This window comes from Microtus oregoni, unplaced genomic scaffold, assembly GCF_018167655.1.
Source record: "Microtus oregoni isolate MIOR12 unplaced genomic scaffold, Mior012 000032F_ref0000030, whole genome shotgun sequence".
Lineage (NCBI taxonomy): Eukaryota > Metazoa > Chordata > Mammalia > Rodentia > Cricetidae > Microtus > Microtus oregoni.
This window is the reverse complement of record NW_024543091.1, coordinates 19,467,403-19,491,229: the sequence shown is the minus strand read 5'-3', so window position 1 is coordinate 19,491,229 and position 23,827 is coordinate 19,467,403. Positions and strand designations below refer to the sequence as shown.

The following is a 23,827-nucleotide window of genomic DNA, read 5'->3' as shown; positions in this document are numbered from 1 at the left end:
AACATACCCTCTTAGGAGAAGGAGTTCTCTGTCGTCTCTTCTAGATAATTCTAAGGAAGTTAGGTCACAGTGAGATCTGTGAAAATCTTCTGAGCAGATTTTCTGTGAGCCCTGGTCCCGGGAACGACTGGTCTCCTTCTCTAAACAGTTCTGAGCCAACAGCTTCCTGGGATAGGCGAAGCTGCCAGCTCAAGGAAATGAAGTCCTGCTCAGCTGGCTGGACAGGTCAAACTCACTCATTACATATATAAAACACTCCTCGGACAGATACCAGGGATGAAATCGATCTTGACCCAGCCCATCTACTCTAATTGCTTTCCAAGGTGACTGCTCAGATCATTATCATAGCCCGGGTAGCTTCATAAAACCTACGAAGAGGAGGAGGGGGAAAAAAGAAAATTTTGCAGGGTCCAGAAATTACAGCTGAGAGGTCATCTGTGATCAAAGACTGAGAAGCCAAAAGGCAAGCTTGCAATTACCCAGCCAGGTGCCTCTGGGCTCTGTCTGGGAAGGGCTCTCCAGCCACACCCGCCCGGCTGCAAGGCGCAATTTTGTTAATAAAGGGATCCTGTGGAATGTGGTCCCCCAGGGCTTGTCACACACAAAACCGCTTGTTTTGAGAAAGGATGAGTAATAACAGTCTTCACTCTCCGGGGAAAACAGGTGACAGCTCCGGGCAGGACCAGCGGTCCAATCTTCCCTGCATCCACATTCCAAGGGCCTTCAAACTCCACTCCACATACTCAACCTCATGCTCGGATTACACCCATCTCATGAAAAGCAGCAAACTGGGATCCCCTTCTCCGCCTTGCTTAGGTTACAGTCAGCTGGCGGCGGGCAGGGAAACTCTCCAACAGAGAGATCTCTGCTGACCTGTAAATTCTGAGATTGCCATTCCCAAAAGAAGTTTTCCCAAGATTAGTTTCTCCGCATCACAGTCAGGGTCCGGGGTGGACAGACCCTCTGCTGCTGCTACATAGGGGGGAGCTCTTGGAGAAGGTTCCTACTTTCCTCAACTCTCTGCGGGTCACTCAGAAAAACAAGAAAAGAAGCGGCAGTTTACGATGCCTATCACGTGCCTAAACATATCACGCTCATCTCTCTATTCTTGGGTCCTGGGAGGGTAATTGTATAAAGAAATGAATGACTAGATAAATGGCTGGAAATAACAACATGAGCAACATCCTGTCTTCCAGGAGTACAGTTTTCTAGCCAGGGGACTTCGAAGGCTCTGCACAATGTTATTGTACGTGCGGAAAAAAGCAAGGCACTCTGCAGTCCAGAGCGGCAGGCAGGAGGAAGGGCGGGGCAGCTGGGTCTGTGCCTGGGCAATCTGGTACAGTATGAGCACACTCTTCTTTACCTGCTGTTGCCCACTAGCAGTGGCAATCGGTGCTGTGGAACAGAGAGGGAAAGGAGGGTTGGGCTGGCTATGGGGGCAGGGTAGCTAGGAAGACTGAGCAGCTGCATCTGGGGAGGGGGGCGGGCTTTAAGGAGACCGGGTCACCTTTAGGCTAGATTGAAGGAATGTATTCAGAACCCTCCCATCACTTACTAGCTCTGAGCCAGAATGAGGCGTGTGGGAGGGAAGGGGGGGGGGGAGACACAGGGCCACCGTGTGTGCCACCTCTTCTCAGCTGAACATCCCCCCCCCATCTCACATTACAATATCGTCTGTATCCTTGACTGCCAGAGCTGGAAAGAGGACAAAGGCCTAGGATATCACGAAATATGGACCCACACATGAAGGTGGATTCTGAATGTACTGATAATTTTATCACACCCATGGAAACATGATTCTTAAAATGGAAATCATCCAGAAAAACCTCCCACGAGGCCTGAACCTCTGCCATGTAATGATTTTTCCTTCTTAGGGGAAGAGAGGCTAACAGGGTGTATGCATTTTCCTAAATAGGGTCACAGTCTTTCTCAGCTGCTATCTGCTTGGAGGAGGATTAGTGACATGCCCAGATTCGCAATCCGCGCGCGCACACACACACACACACACACACACACACACGCCCAAAAGATGTATCCTTAGTCTGAGAAGCCCTCCCTTTGTTTCACCACAAAGACAAAGCCAGCTAAGTTCCAGCACACCTAGCAGAGGCTGTGGACAATCTCACCAGGTCCCTGCTCTAGAGCTGGCCATGTAAGGCTGCAGAACAGGGCACCTCCACACAAATCCTGAAGGGCAACGTGGGCTTATGGCCCTGAGGACACAAACAGGGGTTCACAACTCTGAGGATGCTCTGGACTACAAAAACAAACAAAAAACAATGAAATAAGGAAGGATAAAGTTCATATGAAAAAACCATCAGCTGGTCTCTCCCATTTGCTCTCTTACTAAAAGTAAATCATGCCAGCCTACATTGGTCTGAAGGAGGCCAGATCCCTAAACTGTGACACATTTGAAAGAAACCTTTCCCAGCATTGTCCCTTCCTGGAGGCTGCTAGCCAGCACTGGTGCTAGCCACCAGCTGGTATGCTTCTATACAGTACATCGTGGAGATTTGGAGCACTATTGTCAATGCAAGCTTTTTGTAATACAGAGTCATCCTGGCAATAATCTGCTCAAATTATTCTACCCTGAAGGATAACTAATCACACAGAGGACAGTAATTTACGAAGTGTCTTTGCCATAGGGTCACAAGCATCATCCAGTCTAGCTCTGCAGGGGAAGGGTCCCTCAACAGGGTTTCAGTAGAAGTGGGTGGTAGCTTTGGCCCTGGCCTGCAGTGACTAACCCAGCAGGTGGAAGAGGTGAGCCCAGAGCTCTGCTGCCTGTGTCAAGTATGTAGGACCACGGTTCTGCGCGGCTCTATTCTGCACAACACGAGATTCTCAGATGAACACTCGCACTGTTTGCCCAGTTACTAGTGCAGCAGCTGGCTGACAGCTGTTCAGGGACCAGTTTCCCACATCATGATTTGTGCCTATTATCTGGCTCTCCAGCTATGTGCTACAAACATCCTACTCTACCCCCCGAAGAAGGCAGGAGGGAACAGGAATTCACATCATTAGTTCTTTCCAGATTCGTGGGGATATTTTTCTCTTGGGGGGGGGCTAAGTTTTTTCTCCTCCTTCTCTTCCTCCTCCTCCTTTTTCTTCTTTTCTTCTTTTGACAGGGTTCCATGAGGCTCAGGCATCACCTTGAACTCCTGAGCCTTCTGCCTCTTCCCAGAGCTGGGATTATAGGCATGCACCACCACATGGGGTATACGCAGTGCTGGGAGTCTGGTCAAGGTCTTCCTGAATGCTAAGCAAACATTGTACTAATGGAGCTACATCCTCAGCCTCCTCCAGTCTACATCAGCGATCCAAGAAGAAAATAGCGACACTATGATTCTAAAATGTTACCAACGGCAGGGAATGTCACAACATCACTCTGAGCTACCACACCTCCATGAATTTTCACCTCAAGGACCTTTGCAAACATAAGAACGATGACAACAGTCCTCTGTGATAGAATTCCATGATCACAAAAATTCCAACATGACAGAAAGCAACAGATTGGGACAGGGGCGGGGGGATGCAAAATAGGAACATACTTGCAGGTTTTTCATTGTGAACTTTACAATCTGAGGACTTTTTGAAGATTATCTTGTTTAAGTATGCGTAATTGTTTCTCTATGCACACATGAGTGCAGGTGTCCGTAAATGCCAGAGGCACTAGATTCCCCTAGAGCTGGAATTACAGGTTATTTACGAGCCACCTGATGTAGGTGCTGAAACTAAACTCGGGTCCTCCTCTATGTGCTTATATGTGCTGACCATCTCTCCAGACTAAGTAATCTGGGGACATTTTAAAGCCCCAAGGGAAAAATGTGTAAGGAGAAAAATATCAGGAAAGGAAACATGACCAGATATCAGTTTTAAAATAGGTAGTAAAGTTTTCATGAGTCTGATTTTTTTTAAATCCCAGAGTATGTGTACATGTATAGCAAGTAAAAGTTATAAAAAGCATTTGAAAACAAGCTAGTTCAGAGTTTATTATTGTAATGATCTGTCCAGTCCCTTTAAGAGACAAGCCCTGCCCACTCCCTCCCAGGTCAACTGCTGAGGCAGGGCAGATCTTCTGCTTCCAGTCCTTGCTTCTTTCTTCCAGTCTCTTTCTAGAAGAGGCAGCTTCTGCCTATCTCCTTCTCCCCACTTCTCCCCTCCCTCCTCCACCTATCTCTATCTCTCTCTCCCCCCCCCTCTTCCCCTTCTCTCCTTTCCCTTACCCCTCCATAACCCACTAAATAAATACCCACTTTCTCTGCATAGCATGCCAAATAGGTCTCTGTCTCTCACCCACCGTGTGGCTTCCTGCCTGGGACCAGCTGCGTTCAGAGACCTGCAGCATGGTCTCCTAGTGTGCCTATCCATCCTGGGCTCTCACCCACCATGCAGCTCCCTCCCTGCCTAGGTTCCCTGCCTAGGATCCGCTGGCCCTCATGGCCTGTGGACCACCATGCAGATCCCTGCCCAGGTCCAGCTGTTTTCAGGAACCTGTGGCATGGTCTGGAGAACAGCGCCAAATTCGGGGGTTTCCTGCCTGGGACTGGCTACCTTCGTGGCCCACTGTGGTCTCAGGGCTTAAAGACAGTCTGCCACATACACCTCCATTATATATGGTTGCAACAGGTCCTAACTCTGGTCAGCACATTTATATGGCAAGTGCTTTATCTACTGAGCCATCTCTCCATCTCTCAATTTCTCTTTTATTAAATCTGCTAACCATAAGGTTAATTATATTAAAGACCCCTCCCCACATCTTTCTATATAGCCCGAGCTGGCTTCAAACTCACCATCATCTTCATGGGTGCTAGAATTACACACCTGTTCCATCCTAGCTCTATAGACCAAAACACACAGAAATTATTAACTAGCCAGCCCCAAGCTTTGCCTTGTCATTCCTCCATACACACCTGCAAATCTGTGTACACGTATACACACACACATACACACACACACACACACACACACACACACGTCTGATATCAACCTCTTACCTACACATCTGCACACTGTATACACATACAGAGAGGGGAATCTTAGTGCTTAGCCAAAGCCCTCTCCTCACGAAAGATTTCTATGGGTCCAAAGCATTTGTCTTTCAAAATTAAGGGTATACACAACCCTGGAGCACTGCCTCGGGCCAAAACCCAGGATAAGAAATGACTAACACCCTTTGAAGGAAGATGGGTAATCTCCTATTGGGGTTTCCCTGGGGATGCCTGTAATTTTTACTCCAACTCAGGCACATCCTCTGGGAACATATGCCTGGGTGTATTTATTTTCCAGCCAGCTGTCTTTAGGATGTGCCAAAGGCTTCCTGTCACCACAGATTCCTCTGAGGGCATGGGTGAGCACATGTCCCGAGTCACAGAGCCACACAGAGATAAGCACACAAGAAAGCTCAAGCATTAACAACTGCCCAGAACAAATCAGAAAAGCGAGAAACAAATGAGACCATAAATCAATTTAATCTTAGCAACTGTCATTTCAAAGCGCACACACACCAAGGGAAGGGTGGGACTTACATGTCTATTATGGGAGCCATCTCTTTCAAAAAGCGAAGCGGCGAAATAATGGTAACATCACTACAGATGACTCAGAGCTGGGAGTCTGAGCACACAAGTGCCAGCAAAAGTGCTAACCATCTTGTCTCGAGTCTACTGTTTACCACCAGGGTTGCCAAGACTTACCCCAAAGTGAAGTGGCTTAAAATAAACATTATCTCACAACCTCTGTGAGTCAAGAGCTGGTGCGCATACGGGTCTATCCTCTGAGCCAAACTGCCACCATCTTCAGATCAGAACAGTAGTGCTCCTTGGAAAAGATCATCACAGGGGGGATTGTGGGCTGTGGAGATTCCCTCAGAGAAGGAGGGAGGGGGCCCTTGCCAGAGCCACCACTCCTACGCAATTCTGCTCTAATTTCACAGGGTCTTGCGGACTCTGGGAGGAGCTGGAGTAGACAGCCAGGGAAAGAGTAGAGGAAGGTGCTTCATCTGTGCAGCTGTGTAAATATCACCCTGGGTCTTTAGTGTCCTAGGAGACACCATCATCCATGCAGGGTGCAAACTTTCAAGTATGGTTGCTCGGGAGTCACCCACCTTCACCCATGACTCTGTAAACCAACAAACTCATCGGTTCCCCAAGGAGAACTTAATGAAATCAAAATTAGGCTTGTCCTTGGGACCTTAGAAGGTGGAGGTAGCCATTGCCTAGTCTCCCGCCCAACCCAACTCAGGGTGACAAGTTTTGCAGCAGGGGTTTTCCAGAATTGGGGAGTACTCACTCAGTTCCACGGTTCTCTCGGGGACTAGATCACAGGAAGGCTTGCCCAAAGGCAGGAGGTCTTACCTCTAGAATGGCACTCACATGACTTTGACAGAGGTCTTGATTTCTCAAAATATAGGTTTGTCTTTGTTGTTATAAAAACAGGGTATCAAGTATATCAGGCAGACCTCAAGCTCTAGATCTTCCCGCTTCTTCCTTCCCAGCACTGGAATTACAGGCATGAACCATGGCATCAGCCCTATGCAGGATTCCTGAGTATCCTTCAACATAGCAGCAGGCTCCCAATGAGAAGTCTTAGAGATTAAGAAAGCCACCATGCCTCTGACGACCCGGTCTCTGAAGTCACCCCCCGCCCCCCACTTCCACTGTATTCTATAGCTTACTAACATAGCTGAATTGAGTCCACTTATAAATATAAAGATAAGGAACACGAAAGGGACTGGAAATAGACAGACCTGGTTCTTCATTTTGCTTTGTTTCTCATATCTCGGGCTGAACTGAAATGCTCAAGGATGACCTCAACCGACTGTTCTTCCTGCCTCTATCTCCCAAGTGCTGGGGTAACAGGCATGAGCCACCATAACCAGTTTATACAGTGATGGAGACCGAACCCAGGACGTCATGCATGCTACTACGCAAACTCTCTACAAGCAGAGCCACCTCCCTAGACCTATAAACCTGTTTTGAAACCACCATGCTGAGGTATTCAGGGTCCTGGGAGGAAAAAAAAGGAAAGTAAGAAACCAGGGTTTCTGAAATGACAGTTTTGCCATTATTAGCAGTTATATGGAAAGTTTTAAGGGGTACGTGACTTTTTTGGACCTCACATTCTGAGATGAAGGAAAGCAGAAAAGAGGATTCACGTGCATATTTCTGTTTTGTCAAGGACCTGTGCGTTTTGTATTTATGCCTTTTAACACCTCGCTTGTGACAGTTGTTTGTTAGTCTTGGAATATTCATATTTTACTGTCTTTTTGGAGTAAATCAACAACTCAATAGAAACTACACAGATAGCGCTAGGCTTGGTAAATATTTTGAGACCAATTAGGAGCCATTTGGCTGCACATTGTATTCTGAAGATAACCGCTCAGGCAGTGTGGCTGCTTCGTAAACACTCTGTTTATGTTTCATCAGACAGAATTTGAAAATTGGCCTCATTCAAGTTTTGTTTTCATTGGCAGTGCTGGGTAGTCACTCACCAATTATTCAAATTCACACGCACATACATTCTGGCTACTCTGTTGCGATTCTCAGAGTCGGTTAGCCCCACTGCATCCAGCTGGTGGTCTGTGTGAAGCTCTTTTGACAAAACCATGAGCCTACACACCACCGCCCCGGCCCTCAGCAGATCCCGTTCCTGTCTTCGCTCTCACTGTGCGCTTGCCTGGACTGCCTCTGTTCTAGCTCATGAGCTGTGAACCATGAATACAGCAGTCTCTCTCACAGTGCGCAGGAACTTGCAGCGATATCTGCCCTCTACTCATAGGAAGAGGGCTCTCTTCGCTTTCCTCAGGCCCCAACGCCTCCTTTTTAGGGTCAAACTATCTACCAAGAAGGGATTCACTGTCTGCAAGGGAGTCGGCCACCAGGCATCATATAACACAGCGAAGCAGGAGAAGCCGTCAGGGGATACTTGGGTCCCTGTGCCTGCGTTTCCTGCCAACACGGGACTATTTACCACACTCGGCCAACAGAAAACAGACTTCAAAGGCATTCATATCTTCACCTCTGAAACCTGTGGGGGCATCATTTTACCTGACAAACAGGGATTTGCATGAGTTATCAAGAAAGGACTCTGAAAGAGTAAGAACATCCTGTACGCACATGCATAGAAGCAGCAATGACTCCTGCAATGACTACTTTCTGGAGAGAAAATTAACACATGACATGTGTGCTCTGAGCAGGCTGAACTTGCTTGGTGCCCTTGTTTTACATATTTTGCTTCCAGAACCCTGAGATCTTTCTTTTTGGAAATAAAAATACAACTTGGCATGGGGAAATGGTTCACTTGGTGAGGAACTTGCTGTGTACACATGAGGACCTCAGTTTGATCCACAGAAGGCCAGTGAAAGGCCAAGCATGATAGTACATACCCGGTACCAGGTGGACACAGACAAGAGGATTCTGACGCCTTCTGCCTAACTAGCATAACCTAAAGACAGTGAGACCCAGGTCCCAGTGAAGACACTATCTCAAAAAAGTAAGGTACACCGGGCTGGTGAGACCACTCTGCTGAGCAAGCTTGGCAACCTCAGTTAGATCCCTGGATCCAACAAGGGGACAGTAGAGAGTCAACTCCACAAAGCTGTCCTCTGCCCTCTATCATAATGTGTGCACACTCACAAAATAAGGAAATAAAACATATTTTAAAGTAAGGCAAACAGCTCCGAGGGACAACATTCGAGGTTGGCTTCTAGCTCCTCCACACACGTGCATGTGCCTACACACACACACACACACACAAATAAGAAAGAAATAAATTGAAAATTGAAAAAGTAAAATATATCCCAAGTTATGGTGTAACCAACCAGCAGACCCTAGTGGTCTAGACAGGTGCCCAGGCAACAGCTCACATCCGCTTCTTCAGGGAACCCCAGGAACCGCACCCAACCCAGGCCAACTCACTCTTCCCCTGATGCTGTGCTGAAATGAGCTGAGCTGATTCATCCAAACTTCTGAGTCACCCTCTCCACTGCAGACCCTGCAGTCCCAGCAGCAGCTGAGCCATGGCTCGGGGCAGGGAGGCAAGAGTCAGTGCTGGGAGTTTGGCAGCTGGTTCCCCAGGTCACCCTCCCTCACGTTTCCTCCATGCAACTGTACATGTCTCTTAGGAGCCACATAACTGGCCAAAGGACACAGGGCCAAATGCAGCCCATGGGTCCTGTGCTGGCTGGCTTCCTCTGCTACACAGCAGGAGATACTGAAGTGATTGCCTCTGCTCTGAGAAGGGAGGGTATTTTTATCACAGAAATAGTTCCATGGAACACAACATCTGGATGAGACAGCTTCTGTCCTGACTACTATGCTGTCTCACTAATAAGACCATGCCAAAGCCTGGAGGCTTTTGGCAACAGGGTTTGTTGGGGTGGAGCCTATTTGGAACGCCCACTTCTTTGTTCAATCAACATCTGGGAGAAGCAGTTCCTGCAGAAGGAGGTCAAGGCAACCCGGGAGGAAAAGGGAAGCCATGATTTCTGACAGCACAGCTTTCTATTCACTTTAAAGCCCAGGCCCACTGGAGCCACGCCATGCTGAAGAGCAATAGAGAGAAGGGGGCGGAGCCACACAGGAGAGCAGTCCAGAGAAGGGGGCATCACTTTTAAAGTGGGCATGAAATAAACCAGGGGAACAAACCATGAATAATCCAGGAGAACTCGGGTTAAAAATAGTTCTGGTCTGTTCTAAGGATACTAATAAAAGGATGGGCCAGACAGAGCACAGGCAATAGCAAAGCAGGAAGGAGCCTATGGGGGTTAGGCAGGCCAGCAAGGCTCATCCCCAGGGAGTGTTACCATTGCTGTTAAATACAGGATCTGTCACAGAGGCCTGCTGAACAGCAGCGTAGCATGACAATGCCTTGGAGAAATGTACTTCCAGGAAAGGTTACAGACCAGCATAGGCAAAGCAAGAGTTCACAGGAGTGTCTGCAAGCCAGGATGGAGGGAGAGAAACTGGACCACACAGAGAGGAAGCCAGGCCTCTGTAGGCAAGGACAGAAGAAGCTTCCACGCTCATCTTACTTTCCCTCCCAGAAGTCTGAGCAGGAGTGTATAAGCATCTCTCAGAATCGATACACCAAACATCAGGGGAAAGGAGCTTGGTCTACAGATAGTTCCAAAATGTCTCAAAACAAACAAGCAAAAAAGTTGTCAGGAATGAGAGAATGAGTGACTATATGTGAAAATATGTAACATCATAAAAAGCAATATGTAGTCATTGCACAATGGTCTATGACATATTATGTTCCAACTGTATCACAAAGAGTAACATTGTTTATAAAAACACTTCCTCAGAACAAAGCCTTGTGAAGGCATTGTATAACAATTTTGATGCCAGCCAAAGAGTATATCCCCCATTACATAAATCAGTCAACAGCATTCCTAAATGTGCATGTTAGCTGGAATGAAGATGCTTCTGCGTACTTAGTCATAGTACCTCTGTGTCCCCACTGCATTTTCTCTGTGAACATCACCAGATCTGCTGTTGGCTTCATGAATGGGGAAGCAAATTGAGCATAAATCCTTGAAGCACAGACGAAAAACAAAGATAACAAAATACGGTGCTCACACAGCACTGCACATGCAGGAGGAAATCAGTGACTATGGCACTCACGCAGCACTGCACATGCAGGGGAAATGAATGCACCGACTATGGCTCTCACACAGCACTGCACATGCAGGGGTAATGCACTGACTATGGCTCTCACACAGCACTGCACATGCAGGGGTAATGCACTGACTATGGCTCTCACACAGCACTGCACATGCAGGGGAAATGCACTGACTATGGCTCTCACACAGCACTGCACATGCAGGGGTAATGCACTGACTATGGCTCTCACGCAGCACTGCACATACAGGGGGAATCCACTAACTATGGTTTTCACGCAGCACTGCACATGCAGGGGAATGCACTGACTATGGTTTTCACGCAGCACTGCACATGCAGGGGAAATGCACTGACTATGACTCTCACACAGCACTGCACATGCAGGGGGAATGCACTAACTATGGTTTTCACGCAGCAGTGCACATGCAGGGGTAATGCACTGACTATGGCTCTCACACAGCACTGCACATGCAGGGGAAATGCACTGACTATGGCTCTCACACAGCACTGCACATGCAGGGGAAATGCACTGACTATGGCTCTCACACAGCACTGCACATGCAGGGGTAATGCACTGACTATGGCTCTCAAGCAGCACTGCACATACAGGGGGAATCCACTAACTATGGTTTTCACGCAGCACTGCACATGCAGGGGAATGCACTGACTATGGCTCTCACGCAGCACTGCACATGCAGGGGAAATGCACTGACTATGACTCTCACACAGCACTGCACATGCAGGGGAATGCACTGACTATGGTTTTCACGCATCACTGCACATGCAGGGGGAATGCACTAACTATGGTTTTCACGCAGCACTGCACATGCAGGGGAAATGCGCTGACTATGGCTCTCACGCATCACTGCACATGCAGGGGCAATGCACTGACTATGGCTCTCACGCATCACTGCACATGCAGGGGAATGCGCTGACTATGGCTCTCACACAGCGCTGCACATGCAGGGGCAATGCACTGACTATGGCTCTCACGCATCACTGCACATGCAGGGGGATGCACTGACTATGACTCTCACACAGAATTATTTTCCAGGGTAGAGACGTTATAGGTGTGCAGAAGGGAAGCTGAAATGAATATCACTTCAGCAGAGCTTTATTAAGAGAGTTGCAGCCACAGGGCTGCCAAGTGGGAGAGCCAATTTCCAGGGAGGAAAGAACACTTCATGAGGACAGACAGCCATCAGGGATGAAGAGAACAGGGTCCTTGCTAAAAAGAGAGAGCCCTCAATTCCCTTTTGCTCCCTTCAGTTCCCAGAATAACAGGGGTATACCCTGTTTACCACAGGCAGTGTGGTAGAGCTCTGAAGAGAGAGATCCTTCAGGCCTGTCAGATTCAGGGGATAAAAGGGGTTTCTTGTTCTCACAGGTTTCCAGGGGTAGGAAGTTCCACACGTGTGGTATAGCCTACGAGCTAGGATACGACTCATATGATAAAAGTCAATTGTAATCCAGAGTCACCTTGAGTCTGGCTGGTAGAGACTGAGAAGCAGCTGGCTTTCAGCTGTAGGTGGGAGAGTGACAACTCAGCTCCATGAAGCTGCAAGGCGACAGCACACTTTCCTATCAGCTCCCTAGGGAAAGCAGAGGGCCATGTCTCATTTCTAGGAGACAGGGGCAGATAGAGGGCCTGTGACCTAGCAGAACAAGCTGGGTCTCTCTCTCTGCCTTGGCAAGCTAAAAGGGAATTACATCGCCATCTTCAAAGCAGCCCTCCTCCATGGGCATGGACTTTTGGAAGGGAGACTCTTCCATAATTCCTTTGAATTTTCTACTTTGTCATTTTAAAGTAAAACAAGAGCCAGACGTGGTAACTGCAATCTCGTACTCAGGGAAGCAGACAAGAGAGACAAGACCAAGATGTGTCTGGCTATAAAGCAAGTTGAAGGACAGCCTAGGTTTCAAAACCTAGCAAGACCCAGTTTCAAAAGGAAAGGGAAAAGCAAGGCTTAGGGTATAGCTCAGCGGTAGAGCACCTCCTTCGGTTCTCTGCCCCAAGAGGGAGAGATGAAAGGAGGGAAGGTGGGAGGGGAATGGGAGGGGAATGGGAGGGGAGAGGAGGGGAGAGGAGAGGAGGCAGGTATAACAAGGGAAGTCAGTGGCTAGTCTAGCAATATTAACGCTTATGTCATACCCAAAGACTGGCAATGCTACCATCCTGACCTGAAACTACCAGTGGGGAAGCACCCTTTTTTATGAGCATTTCCCCTCATTTTCTGTATTTTTTTTTTATTCAGCATATCAACAGGCTGTGAATTACTTTTGCAACTTTGCAAAGTCAGAAGAGGTGTAAAAGAGATACGAACGAACACCACCTGAGTTTCAGGACTGTCCTCTCAGAGCAGCTTTCCACTCCTCCCGTTCTCTGCCACTGCCTCATAGAACTTAAGACCTGGAGAGGTCGGCATGCCTGAACTCACAAAGCTTGGGGACACCTGCTGGGTGAGCTCATGTGTAGACTTGTCATTACAGGAGTCACTATGACCACCATGCCAAGGCCCCGGCTTTCCTGGTCTCCATGTGTGCAATGTTCCTCTGTTGCTCTTCCAGCAGACTAGAGTTAGGGACACAAATGGAAGGAAGGACGTTGTTTTCTTGGGTTCAGACATCCAATGCCTACTGCACTTACGGTCTAGCGCTAGGCCCCAAATTCAAGTATAAGGGAAGCCTTATGGATCCCTGCAGCATCCAGCCCTGCGCTAAGGGGCTCACTGTATAAAGACAAAGCAGTTGGCTTCAGGTGACATGAAACGTCAGACAAACTCAGAGGAAATCAGACACATGGAGTACAGGACACCGCTGCCAGTTCCTGAGGATGCATGGCCTGAATAAAGACAAAGAACCTGTATCGACAACTGTCTTCAAAACAAAATCACTTCTTCATTTCAAGCTAAAGAAACAAGCCAAGGAAAGAGAGAGCCACTGGCCATCGGGGGCCGACGTGAGGAAAAGCAACACAGCCAGGCACACCATAGCAAGAGCCAGGGGGAAAAGCTACTGCACTGCAGATTCTGACCCAGAGCCTTTATTCCAGTAGAAAAGCAAGGCTAACTCTGAACCTAAAAGGACAAGAGGGGCATAATGTTTAAATGCAATTGTCACCCCTGGCATCTCACACGCCAGCAGAGAGTTGTATGCACCAGTTTAGCAGAAGAGCCTGCAATATAAGCAAGAGCTTGGATCCAAAGTGTCAGTGGGAATTGGTGTGCACATTTCACGTGGATAATTGGCTAAATGAAGAAACTCAATACTGCAAATGCCTTGGCCCAACCATGAACTGCATACAGGTACATAAAGCCAAATATTGACAAGTCAAATTGAAAACTTAAAACCCATTAAAATACCAGGTCTGTGTGGCTGACATAGAACAGACTAAATAAATCTGAGCACAACGAAGCTGTTTGGAGATTATCTTTGATACAGAAGTGCTCGAGTGGCTGGAAATTCTTTCTTTATGTCACGGTGAGCCAACTCCTGACCTTTCACTTCCCATCTCCCCACTGTGAGCCGCCAAGGACTGAGTTACAGCTCTATCTCCCTGAGCCACCAGCACCTACCACCTCTAAGGCTGGCAGAGGCTAAGGCTGGCAGAGGCAGTATAAGACACCCATCCCCCAAAATTCACATTTCTATTTCCTGTTTACATCTGCCTGTTAAATAGATATTTCTTCTGAATAGAAAGTCCCTTCCCAGAAGAAAGGAGAAAGCCCTAAGACTGGGAAAGTAAAAGCAACTTGCAAGGCTCAGAGAGATCCTGAAAGTTACAGACCTCACAAGATTCCTCTATAAAAACAGCAAGCAATTGCTCAGGAGGAGGAACTCTTGAGCCAACCAAGCTGACTGGAAGTTGGTCAAGGACTTCTAGGAATAACAGCCTTCATGAGATGTCACCCATACGAGGGTGAGCTTCCTGGTGATACAGCTGCCTTTGAATCACCCATGCTAAACTTGGGAGTCCACTAAGCTAGACACAGGTAGAATCAGTTCTTTGGTCTGCCATCTGTGCCCTACCCGCAGCAAATAGACATCTGTTCACATCCCCTCAGCAAACGTTGCACAACACAAAAAAACACCACCCAAGGCCTTCCCTAACTCAAGGGACCAACACGGTTTAAAACTGTCTCCCTGGGAAGGACCTTCCTCGGGACATGCTGAATGCGTAGTATATAACGAGCAACCCTTACACGCTGTCCAAAAAACCCTATTTCCGGTCAGGGTAGAAGCTGAGCTAGGAGGACTAATGTGAGTTTGCAGCTCTAGACTGATAATTTGCCTCGAAGAAAAGCGATTTGACTCACGGACCAGCAAGCGAAATGAAGAGCAGAAAGAGCCCCATGTGAGACCAACAATCCCGGCTGTTCGCCTGCTACCTTAACACCTACAGTGTGACTCCAAGCGAGTCCCTTCATCCTAGGCCTCACTGAAACAGTGGGCACACCTGCCACCTGGACAGGGGAGAGTTAAGTTGCAGGGACGTACACCAGACATTTAGCTCAGCATCTCAGATGCTGTAAGGGCTCCATATATGACTTTCTGAACTATCCATGACTCAGAAGAAGAATCGGTTTAGTTCTTGTAAAACAGAAACCAGATATGTTGGAAGTGTCTACGGAGGTGACCTGCCAGCTGTTCAGCCGACACTACTGCATAGGTACCTGAAGTGTGATTTCAGGGTTCATTCATCATGTGGACTCATGACTTCCCTTTAACCCCCTCTGACACACACCTTCCTCCTGCCATGCCCCTCAGGCCCTCACTCTACCTGCTCTGCGCCTGAGCCGTGTTTATGGCTTGGAATGTGGCCTCTGACAGTCCACTTGCAGGTGTCTCATAAGGCCAGCTGATGCTGCCTGCTCTTCCAAATGAAAAAATTCCAGCTGTTTTAAGAGATACTGACAGCATGCCCACTGCACAGTGGCCCTGGAGGGTTTCAAGGAATAAATCCAAGCAGCACAATATTGAAGGAAGAATCCAGAAGCTAAGACCACAACCTACAACAGTTGTAATGAAGATGAAGTACAAGTTTCAGACATAAAAGACAAGACAAAGTCCTGCCAGGCCTTCAGCAAATTCACACACACACACACACACACACACACACATATGTGTGTGTGTGGGGGGGGTGTCCATTAAGTTGCACTCACTGACAAATCACCGTACCTCAATCAACTTCAAAGCAATAGGTATTATTTCTCCAAATACGGTCTACAGGCCAGCAGCATCAGCGTCACCTGCAACATGTCAGCTCAGCTGACTCTTAGACCTCACCCAGCAGAATCTACAGCTTATTTTAATTGTTAAAACATACTAATTGAGCTCAGCAGTGGTGGGCACACACCTTTAATCCCAACACTTAATAGGTAGAGGTAAGTGGATCTCTGTGAATTCGAGGCCAGCCTGGTCTACAGGGTGAGTTTCAGGACAGTCAGGGATACACAGAGAAACCCCACCTTGAAAGACAAAATAAAACAAAAACCATATTAACTGAACACTAATGGAATGCACTGTGCTAGTTCAATGCATGACTAGGTCCTGAGAATTGCACTTTCAACAAGGTACCTTAGCAACTCAGCCTAAGGGCGCTTAGGAGGCCACAGCCCACTCAGACAGAACTGTGATAGCTCACTGGGGTTTTCACGGGATCTCTTCCTTCGTGCTGCACGGAGTTCCATGGCAGCAAGTTGACTCTGAATGACTAGTGTGTGCTTGATACGTAAGTGTCAAATGAATGGGCAGTCTACTAACTGACTGACCAAAGAAGCCATCTACATTGTGACAAATACAGAGAACAATTCTTTAAGGATGGAAAGAGAAGGAGACAGACAGACAAAGTATGCACACCTGGGTGGAGAAAGATGTGGCAGTGGGACAGAACAGGCTGAATAAGTAGATATGCACATGCCCCGTGGAAAAGACTGCCAGGGGGGCCGTGGTACCTGCAGTTGCCGTCATGTGCATTGGCCGCATACAGGCCAGAAGCAATAGCCAGTCTGGCTGGAGTGTGGTGAAAGGAAAGGGAGGAGACAGGACGATAAAGATGATATGTATAGCTCTGGTGGTGGCTGTTGGTGAGGACAGAAAGGCCACATGTAGATTTCCAGCTGCCATCTCTAAGGCTTTTGAAACTGGGCATGAAAGAGCCTGGCTCTAACAGGCATATCCAACCTTTTGACACTGCAACACAATGTTATTATCTACAAAGTTCAAGTTGGAGTACCATGAAATTGAGTTATCAAAAAATATATAGATAGATATAGATAGTCATATACATACATATATTGATGAATGGGTGGTTAGGTAGATGGGTAAAAAGTAGGTAGACACAGATATCACCAAAAATGCCATGATGTTTTAAGTAATTTCATAATTTATATTGGGTCAAATTCATGCTTATTATAGGGCATATGCAACCAATGGATGAAGGACAATTGTGCCTGCATGGAATGAGTCCATCAACCAGGCCTGGCTGAACTCTTTTAACTGCTGCTCACAATCTCTTTAGGCTCATGAAATAGCAACATGGCCATTACTCACGGTCTTCAACAAGATGATCCAGGAATTTAGGGACATCCAAGCACCAGAGGAGCCTCGATTCCAGTCCAGATGTTACCCTGCAGCAGCACACTGATAAAGGAAACACAAATGTCAGTTCAGAGACCTCAATAAGATATGTATTAGTTGGCCAGGTGTGGCAGTGCGTGCCTTTAATCCCAGTACCTGAGAGATAGCGCAGGCAGAACTCGGAGTTAGAGGCCAGCCTGGTCTATAGAGCTAGTTTCCGGATAGCCAGGGCTACACAGAGAAACCCTACCACCAAAAAAAGTTACTTACTCACTTACTCATTTCTTTGGCAAAATACTTGATAAAAAGAACTTAAGGAAGAAAAGACTTATTCTTATTCTGGCTCATTTTTCAAGAGTATAGTCCATCAGGTACACCAGGTAAGGACAGCATGGCAACAAGAACACGAAGCTGAAAGTCACATCATTTGATCAGAAAGCCAAGAGAAGAATGCTGGTGCTCGCTCATTTTTTTACTCAGTGCAGGGTCCCAACCCATAGAATGGTGTCATCTACATTTACTGGTCTCTTCACCTCAGTTAACCCAATCTAGAAACCCTCTCAGAGACATGCCCAGAGGTTTGTTTCCATGGTGATGCTGAAGCCCATCAAACTGGCAATCAAGATGAACTATCACAGCAGGGGACCAACATTCTCACCACAGTGAACACTCCTGATTGGATTTCAGATGACGAAGAAGGAGGAGTGGAATTCCTGATCTCCAGGCTGAGTGCAGCCTCAGAGCTGACAAACTCCCCATCTTCAGACAGAGAAAGAGACTCCATAACCCTGCTGCAGATCAAGCAGAGCCTCTCAGAGCCCAGACTGGGGATGCAGGGGCGCTTGGAAACCAATGGCTGGAGGTGTTGTGTTCAGAGATGACGCCAAGGCAAAGAACACAGGCAGGCCTTGCCCCAAATCAGCAGCCCAGGATCACGACCAACAACAGGCAGTTACCCTCCTAGTAAAACTCTGTGTCTAAATAAATGTGATTCTTGTTCTGTCTAGCTCTAGACAAGGGAGGAGACAAAGTAGCCTACAGTTCCAAATCATAACCATTTGCCTAATTCATTTATATTCTCTCCCTCCCTCTCTCCTTCCCTTCCCTTTTCCTCCCTCCTCCCTTTTCCTGTCTCTCTCCTTCTTCCCCCTCCCTCCCTCTCCATCCTTCTCCCCCTTCTGCCTCTCTAATCCAAAAAGACCTAAATCAGTCAAGCCAAGGTTTCCGGTTTCCCTCAAAAAAAAAAAAAATCAGGGTTCAAAAAGCAGCAAAACCATTTGTGTGTGTCCATAAGATTACCTAAAACCTTCAGCAAGAAATCTAAAGATGTAAAAAACAAATCCAAATCTTTGAGAGGTAAAGACCATAGACCAAGAGAGAACATTCCATCTCTGTACTTCAAGTCGGCAGACCTGGGAGGACCTGAATCTGAGATGCTCTCCACAGGCTAATATTTCATTCCTGGTCCCCCGGCTGCTGGCTGTTACTCTAAGAAGCTGTAGGACCTGAAGGAGGTGGAGGGTAGCTAAACCAGGTTAACAGCCACATGCCTTTGAAGGGTAGAACTGGCCCCTAGTTCTGATCCATCACCAACTGGGGAAATTCTGACATGTACTTCTGCCACCTTTAACTCCACCATGTGTCCCTCGCCAGGATAGGACGAACCCTCTAAAGCGGTGAGCTAACTGTAAGCTTTCCTCCCCGGAAGAAAGCTGTGTGTGTTGGGGATTATAACCAATTGATATGAGAGCCAAGGGACCAGAACACATCCCAAGAAATGCTTGGGAACCATAGAATAGATGACATTCAAGGGACCAGAATCCACCCCAGGAAATGCTTGAGGACCATTGGAATTAGGACATCTTAAAGCACAGCAAACATACTCCTGTCCCGTTTTATTCTGATGAACTGAAATAGACAATCAAAATACTCATTCTGTAGGAAATGAGGCTTCTGATTATGGTCTGGGTTCTTAAATTAAATCTTCACCCAATTATACATTGAAACATAATCCTCCAAACAGTTGCCCCTCCCCCTGGGTTTTCGCTGCAGCTGGTCCTGACTACTAACCACTGCAACCCAGCAGCTTATGCCCAACCAGTGGATGCCATAATAGCTCCCCTGTGCAACGGAGAGTAAGGTAAGCAGATGAGGTAAGGCCAAGGCACTCACTGTGACAAACTGGCAACCCTCTTCACTCTGGGACCACGGAGCCGAATAAACTTCACAGGGAGTTGGCTTCTACAAGGTAGAATGACTTGCCTGCTTGAGGAAGGGGCTGTCAGTCTTTAGCAATCTGAGCTGCTGTGTCTCTTTGGCGATCATTATTACGTTGGTGTAACACAGTTATATTATGTTAGTGATAGTCTGTCTGTAGAGTCAGTGCAAGCCTTCCTCAACCCCCATCCCACATACACTAAATGGGGATTTGGATCTGTTTCCCCAAAGATCCATTACTTTTTTTATAAGACAAAGTTAAGGTTTCTTTTGCACAAAGCAGAATTCAGACAGTGAGGTCATTTGTTTGGAAACTACAGCAACCATTCCAATATTTTTTTTTTCCTTCTGTGTTCACATTCTAGTTACTCTGGATCATGAGAGGGAGACAGAAATTTCAGAGAAAAATGCAAAGGCTTCCTGGGCCACCACATGGCCAAGGCCTCCACACCAGGAGACACAGGCACATAGCTAACTGATCACTTCCCATCCAATAGTTAGACACTTGTCAACCCAAGAAACCAGTGAAGACACAGACAAAGCAAATCAAAGAATAGAAACAGTCAACAGTCCCTAGGTCCATCTAAACAAACATATAAAACCCTCTCACAATGTCCACCACAATGTTCCTTAGTCTTAAAGGAGAAAACAGACCGGGAGTAAGGAGCATTGCAAACTCCTCTGAAAATCCAATGGCCCTTTAATGCCTGAATGGAGAACAGTCAATTGTTCCTCAGTGTAAAGATCCTACATTACCATATCCCAGAAGCCCTCTCTTTTAGTTCTCTCAATTACCCCCAAGTCCTCTGCAAGCAGAGTCCTAAAATGGCGACCTGTTCTGTGAAGTAAGCGCATCAGCAGGGAATGCTGGCTTATTGCAGCAGGTGCGGTGGACGGTGTGGCTGTCCCGGCAGCCAGGACTGCTCAGGACTGCTGGAGCTCTCATCTAAGAGCCTCGGCATGGGTCTTCTCTTACAAAGCTAGGGTAGGGCTTAGTACTCAACTTTTCAAGATTTATGGTAATAATAATAGATAAAAGCACATAAAAAATATGTATGGTTTTCATAAGAGACAGAAAGGGAACGGATGTAGATGGGAGGGACGGTGGGGAGGAACTGGGAGGAGTAGAGGGAGAGAAACCATAATGTGAGAAAAAAGTTCATTTTCAATAAAACTTAAAAAATAAAAATAAGAGCTGGGCAGTGGTGGCGCATGCCTTTAAACGCAGAACTTGGGAGGCAGAGGCAGGCAGATCTCTGAGTTTGAGGCCAATCTGGTCTACAGGAGCTAGTTCCAGGACAGCTAGAACTGTAATATAGAAATGCCCTATCTTGAAAAACCAAAATAAAATAAATAAGAATAAGCAAACAAATAAATAAAAGAATATGCATAATAATCATTTTGTTATTATATAAAAACTAAGAATTTAGCTACTAAATATTTTTGTGGACATGCCATATTTTAGTGAATTTTCAATGCAATTTTGTTTCCTTTTTGAAAGGATTTTTATTCTTTTTAATTATATGCATATAGAAGAAATATATGCAAATTTATGCAGGTGTCCACCCACAGAGGCCCAATCCCCCTGGAGCTGGAGTTGAGGTACCTCTGAGCTGCTCAACGTGGGTGCTAGGAAACAAACCCAAGCAGTGTATGCTCTAACTGCTGAGCCATCTCTCCAGTACTTTGTTTTCTTGTTTTCAAGATTTATTTACTTTTAATGTACGTGAATGCCTACTTGTCTATATGTGTATCACATCTGCAGATGCCCCTGGACGCCAGTAGAGGGTGTCAGACCCCTGAGAAACTGGAGTTACAGGAAGATGTGAACCACCAGATATGGGTGCTGGGAACTGAACTTGGGTCCTCTGGAAGATCAGAACCATCTCTCCAGTCCTATAAATTTGTTTTCTTAAGATTCTAGTCTCAGATCATATTTCATTCAAAAACCAAGAATGTTTTCCCAACAATAATCTAGATGGGTATTCTAATTTTTTTATATTACTATGTCTTCACATCTAAGCACAAATATCTGAACCCACTGAGAATAAATAATCAATATTTTCATTTTTAAGACACAGAGATTCTGGTCACCTCTTAGGAGAAAGGAAGGCATGGATTCCATGGGTATTCGTTTTACTCCTTATGAATGTCCCCTCCCAGCTATGCTGGGCTTGAACTCCTAAATTCCAGTGATCTTCCTCAGCCTCCCTGTTAAATGTGACTACAGGCAACCCCAAAAGGGGCCTTGAAAATCTAGATGTTTTAAGAATCACGATAAAACATTAAAAAATCAAACAAACAAATGAAAATCACAAAACAGATTCAAGCCAGTAACAGGAATCTCCTGGGATTATTCTGAGAATTATTCTCAGCCTACCTTAAGATGCCAGAAAAAAGTGAAGTGAGCCCAGAGTTTGTCAAGGGTGGGGTTTGACAAGCCAGGCAGAGGCTCTAGAGACATCTCCTATAAATACAACTTCGCTTTGGAAAAGTCTACACGCTGGCACAGTCCTGCATTCCGAGCTCACACCATGCTGGGCCAGCACTGGGTATCTGTTCACCCAAGGGTCTTCTCTGACACATTCTGCAAGTCCATTTCCTGCAGCATATGTGTTAGTTACCAGGAACAATGTTCTTATGCTGTCCTTAGCAGCGAAGGGATGAGAGAAGAGCCAGGCATTCTGCAGATCTGGGAGGACCCTGCTTCCTTCTGTGGAGATGCTAACCCCAGGTTCCTTCACACACTTTTCATGACCTCATCCTCTCTTTGCCTTTCCTATGAAAACTCTGCTCACTGGCCGGATCAAGTCAAGTCATCCATCGGCCATAAGATGGATAAAAGGTAGAGAGATGTGGATAGTATGTCTAAATCTCTAGCCCTCCCCACGCTCACCAGAAGCATCTTGACCAAATTAGTAAGAGCGTGCTATCCAGACAAGTCTCACAGGAGACAGAGTTTGTCATCTTTTAAGTCAACATCCTCATTCCTCTCATGTTGCTAAAACAGAAGACGGGAGACCAAAAGATTGATTTTTAAAAACAAAATAAAACACATTATTTATGAGGTTCATATGCAGGCAGGGCCTTCATGACATATCATCCCACGGTACCAGAGGTAAGGGAGTAAAAGGGTAAGAGGGGACTGAAGTGGCCTTGGCACTACTATAGTGTGTAGAGTATGGACATCTGTGGGTAGGTGCATGTGTGCCTATACATAGAGGCCAATGTCTACTTTGGTTTTTGAGGCAGGGTCTTTCACAAGGCCTTGGGGCTCTCCGATTAAGCTACACTAGCTGACCAGCACTACTTGGGATCATAGGCATGTGTTACAATGCTCAGCTTTTTACATGCATGCTGGGAAGCTATTCAAGTTCTCATGCATGTAAGGCAAGCATATTGAGCCCAGACAGCCCAACAAAGCTATCTCCCGTGTCCAAAACCTACTCTTAAAATAGCTGATACACTCTCATGGCAATGGTATCAGTCCAAGCACAGGCATGGCCCTCATGACCTAAAATCCTCTTCCTAGGCCTGACTCCCAATACCTTTCATTGGAAACTAAGATTGCACACAGGGACTTTGAGGAACATTTTGATTTCAGTAGTTATAATAATCAAAAACTGACACTTACTTAGTGACATTTTGAGCTGGTTTTAGGCAGTACACACGGACCTAACACCCAGGAAAGGCATACAGGTCTAATTATTCTAGTTCCTTTTCCTCTACTGAGGGTCTCCTCTTCTTTCCTAAGTCTGCTATTTAAAAAGCAAAACGAGGAACACTGAACTGACTTTTCAAGATGTTTGTGTGTATGTGTGCATGTGTGTCTATGTTTTCTTGTTTACATGTTTATATTCATGAGCGGGGACATGTGTTCTACTACATGCACGCACATACAATTTTTGCCTGGCTCACAATAATAGTTTTACAGGGAAACCATTGTTAATAGCTCAGGAAAAGCCAAGTCTTGCCAACTCCAAAAGAACAAAGAGTTTCAACAACTAAAGTGGGAACACAATGACCTCACCCCCTCAAGCTCCCGCCCCTAAGCCTGTGTATGGGGGGACCCTTTTCAAATTTGGAGTGCTCCCTTATAAGTCCCATTCCACCCTGGAGGATGAGGTGGGAGGATGGACAAGCCAGGAAACAGATTCCAGAGGTGGCTCTTTGATATTTAGCCCAGACAACCCACTGGTCATCAGGGTTCCTCCACCAGGCAGAGGCTGGAACTCTCAGTGAGGCTCTCAGCCTACCCGCAGGCATTAGTCACTGCCCCCAGCTGCTAGTTCCTGTCCAGTGAGGGCCTGAGCCAGGACTGAAATGCACAGTCTGATAAGAGCCCTGTGTCTCTGCAGCACTCGGCTATGAACGCTTAGCTCCCAGTGACTCACACCAGTGGGCCCCTCACA

At 46.7% G+C, this 23,827-nt stretch overlaps 1 protein-coding gene across 2 annotated transcripts in view; it reads right to left on the bottom strand.

Annotated features, from left to right (window-relative positions):
• Tln2 (talin 2) overlaps window positions 1-23,827 on the bottom strand; it is a 418,592-nt gene that overhangs the window by 323,058 nt on the left and 71,707 nt on the right. For both annotated transcript variants that reach the window (XM_041679349.1, XM_041679351.1), the window contains exon 2: window positions 17,172-17,261. The gene's annotated coding sequence lies outside the window, so the exon portion shown is untranslated. The remainder of the gene's footprint in view (window positions 1-17,171; window positions 17,262-23,827) is intronic.